General features: G+C 42.9%; 1 non-coding gene across 1 annotated transcript; it reads left to right on the top strand.

The window, feature by feature from the left end:
- Positions 1-3,861: 3,861 nt before the first annotated feature.
- On the top strand, positions 3,862-3,933 carry TRNAA-CGC. Its single transcript has one exon. It is a non-coding gene; the product is annotated as a tRNA-Ala (tRNA).
- Positions 3,934-4,371: the final 438 nt, after the last annotated feature.

Below are 4,371 nucleotides of genomic sequence, written 5' to 3'. Positions count from 1 at the left end.
CTCAGCCTCCCGAGTAGCTGGGATTACAGGCATGCACCACTACACCTGGCTAATTTTTGTATTTTTAGTAGAGACAGGGTTTCACCATGTTGGCCAGGCTGGTCTCAAACTCCTGACCTCAGGTGATCTGCCCGACTCGGCCTCCCAAAGTGCTAGGATTACAGGCCTGAGCCACCATGCCCGGCAGATCTATCTGTCTGTCTGTCTGTCTATCTATCTATCTATCTATCTATCTATCTATATTTTTTTACAAAAACTTTATAAAGACTTAATGTTCCAGCTCACGTATTGTTTCTTTTCCACTGTCTGTATTCTGGAGAGAATTTTATCCAAATGAGGCTTTATAATACATTGTAGCTTTTCCCTTCCTTTTCTCTTTCCCTTTCTTTCTATGGGGTCTCCTTAACTAGAGCTGAAGCATCCATTAACTGGGTCCAGGCTAGGGGTTGCTAGGACAGTGACTGTAAACCATTCTTGTTGCTCTTCATTTATAGCTAGGCTTTGAGATAAATTTATTCCTCCTCTGTCTTATCTGCCTAACATTAGCCTATATTTTGAGATTGGCACTCATGTTACTCATTTTGTCATACTTCATTTCTCAGCAAGTGTTATTAATTTATTGCACTTCTATCTTTCCTCCTTGCCTGGATCTAAATCCCCTGAGGCAACACACTGCTAATATTCTTTATGTCCTTCTGCACTGTCTTCTTTTTTTTTGAGATAGAGTCTTGCTCTGTTGCCCAGGTTGGAGTGCAGTGGCATGTTCTTGGGTAACCTCCTGGGTTCAAGTGATTCTCCTGCCTCGGCCTCCCGAGTAGCTGGAACTACTGGTATGCGCCAACACACCTCGCAAATTTGTGTATTTTTAGTAGAAGCAGGGTTTTGCCATGTTGGCCAGGCTGGTCTCCAACTCCTGACCTCTAGTGATCTGCCCGCCTTGGCCTCCCAAAGTGCTGGGATTATAGGCTGAGTCACTGGGCAGGGCCTGCACTGTCTTTTGTCTTTCTTGATACTTAGTAGACAACATGGGAAGTTGAAAGAAAATAATATTGAAAAGAAGTAAATATCCCAACTTGGGAATCTCCTTGATGAATTGGAACTGATGTTCTGAAGCATGTTGGTGAGCAGACCTTGGAGTGGCCTGACTGAAGTGAGAAGATTGGAGGGGGAAGATCTTAGTAAACAAAACTATTTTTTGACCTAGCATTCCATTAAGTCTCATGGCATAACTGCAAAAAGGGACTGGTCTACAATTTTCTTAAATAGTGAAGTTGAATACAGTAAACTTTGTCCTATCAACCATTAGATATCCAGAAATTGGAACAATCCTCAGTTTTAGAGAATTTACTGAAATGTAGGGTCAATCAGGGTATAAATAGCTTGGTGGTAGAGCACTGGCTAAACATGCAGGTAAGTCCAGGTTTATTCCTTCAATACTGCTTTTCTCTTACTTCTTCAAAGCTGTACTTAAATAATACACCCCAGTTGAATCAGCATAAGTAAGACAAGAAGAACTGAGAGAGAAACATCCCCCTCACTCAGGATCTCCCGAAAGGAGAGGAACAATCCTGTCTCCACCTCATGAGTAAGCTCACATTATTTTCATTTCATTACACAGTTTCCTGAGGAACAACTATGAAAAGAAGGATCAAGGAAAAGAAAAAAAGGCCCTTAAGTAATCTTTGTTAACAAGTCTTTTTGTCATTGTTCCTGTGTGAAGCCTGAGGAGCCAAAACTCACGCATTTTCTCTCCCCTCACTTTTCTTCCGTGCACACAGATGGCAGTAGTTCCAATCAGTTACCAAATGTGGCAAGTTATTGATCCCAACTTCTGAGTGAGGAATCAAGGGAAAGACATCTCTCAAAGAATGCAGTGCTTTCAAAACTTAATAGTTGAGATAATTACTAGTGTCAGTGAAGGTAGAGGTATAACTGACATAACTCAGTTGGAAGAGCCCCCGATTAAAGGTCTAAAACTCCCAGATCCCTTCTCAGAGTTTGAAATCAATGATTTGTTTCAGCAGCACGTTGCCTGACCACATACATCCTCCTGCACTCACTTTTCAAGGAAATCTTCTAGAAGGCTAAGGCGAGGAGAATCAAAATTGGGTGCCTTCAATGTTCCTTGCCTTTGCCAGTGAACACTTTTTTCAGTATTCTGAGTCTTTAAAGGAAAATTTCCTTGATATAATGTGTATCAGTGTTACACAACAGCTCTCGGATAAAGAAGCAGCCAAGACTTTGACGTGAATATGTACATCCTTGGCCTTATATGCTGTGGGGAAAAGAAAGAGAGATCAGCCTGTTACTGTGTCTATATAGAAAGAAGTAGACATAAGAGACTCCATTTTGTTCTGTATTTGAGATGCTGTTAATCTGTGACCCTACCCCCAACCTTGTCCTTGCAAGAGACATGTGCTGTGGTGACTCAAGGTTTAATGGATTTTGGGCTGTGCAGGATGTGTCTTTGTTAAACAAGTGCCTGAAGGCAGCTTGCTGGTTAAAAATCCTGCCCGTCCCTAGGCAATGAAACATCTCGGTGTGAGACCCGATTGTATGCTCTGTTTACTGAGATAGGAGAAAACCACCTTAGGCATAAGGTGGGACTTGCTGGCGGGACTTGCTGGCAAGATGCTGCTAAGAGGTTTGTGGAGATGTTTGCATATGCATATCAAGGCACAGCATTTTCCTTTGAACTTATTCATGTCACAGAGATCTTTGTCCATATGTCTTACTGCTAATTTTCTCCCTTCGATGATCCTATTGTCCTGCCACTCCCTTATCTTTAAGATAGTAAAGATAATTATCAATAAATACTAAGGGAACTCAGAGACCGGCGGAGGTGTGGGTCCTCTGTAAGCTGAGCGTCGGTCCCCCGGGCCCACTTTTTCTTTCTCTATACTTTGTCTCTGTGTCTCATTTCTTTTCTCAAGTCTCTCGTTTCACCTAACGAGAAACGCCCACAGGTGTGGAGGGGCAGGCCACCCCTTCAATATGCTAAGCTGAAAGCTTCTCGTGAACAAAGCTCATTCCCAGACAATTCAATTCTATTTGTTTTGCCATATCCAGGACCTCCTCGCATTTTCCAATTCCCAGGTGGCACTGCTTGAAGGTTTCTGGGCCTCTTTGACTTTTTTCTTTCAAATATGTACATATATAGCAGAATTCCTCCTTGTGTCCGTGAGTTCTCAAAAGAAAGGCATTTGGAAATTCTCTCTGCTGCCCTGTGTCTGGACTTGCCCTGTTTATTCCCTAAGTCTGGGTGGGAGGGAATACGTCACTCCATTTAAAGTTGATGGAGTTTTGAAGTCGCTGTTTTAAAACCCCTTTGTGTATACAATAATCGTCAAGCGAGAAATAGAGATGGGGTGTGGAATCAGAGCAGGACAATCTCAGAACCTGGGACGCACGAAAAAAGCTGGAAAATGGATGTTGGCAGAGCCTCCGACCCAGCATGGTGTGAAGTTCAGCGAAAGCTGGCGGCTACCTCAGGGCTGAAAAGCACCTTTTTCTGAGTCATTATCGCTGCTACACATGTCGGAGACTTGAGACTTTCTCAGGACTATCCTGGTGGGGGCAAGCAACTCTCACCGAGTCGCTGTTGGGTGGACCTTGGAGCAAGCTACCAGGAATGGGAAGGTCCTAGAATCGAAAACGGTGCTATTGAGACTACATTCTGTTCTTCGTCTAATGAAGCCACTACACAGTATCCAGTCTTGCAACTTCGGAGATAATGAAATTCAATCCAGTGGACTTTCTCTAGCTAACTCTTAAATTTAAAAACTTTAATAAAACAAAGCAAAACCAACAAGAAAAATAGCAATCACATTTTATAAAAGAACCTAGGCACTTCAAGGGTCGGGGGGTGTAGCTCAGTGGTAGAGCGCGTGCTTCGCATGTACGAGGTCCCTGGTTCAATCCCTGGCACCTCCACTCTTCATTTGGCCAATCCGTCCTCATTCATTACGGACCTCCATTTACTTGGAGGAAGGAGATCTCAAGTCTTTTTGGTGAGTGATTGGAAGAACTTGGATAACCCAAACCGCGTCTCTTAAGGAACGCGGAGCTTGCCAATGTGAACTTTGAAAACACATTTGCAAGTTTGAGGACCAGATGCTATCAGCATGCAGGGAGAGTTTGATTTGGTAGGGGCTTAGGCTTAAAGTGTTAAAGGTTTTCTTCTTGACGCCGGATTTTGGCAGAGTGATGAGTCTGGTAGACAGTAAATAGATTCTCTTTGAAGATTTTGACAGCTGTGTGATAGAAAACACTTAGTTGAAATAAAATTGCAAGAGTATTAGTGGGTGATGGGTTAAAATTTCTTCTTCACTACATTTCTTACACTTGCCTTCTGAAAACTCAAGTTTCTTG

This window comes from Papio anubis, chromosome 6 (genome assembly GCF_008728515.1).
Source record: "Papio anubis isolate 15944 chromosome 6, Panubis1.0, whole genome shotgun sequence".
Lineage (NCBI taxonomy): Eukaryota > Metazoa > Chordata > Mammalia > Primates > Cercopithecidae > Papio > Papio anubis.
The sequence above is the reverse complement of the archived record's forward strand: the minus strand, read 5'-3'. Positions and strand labels throughout refer to the sequence as shown.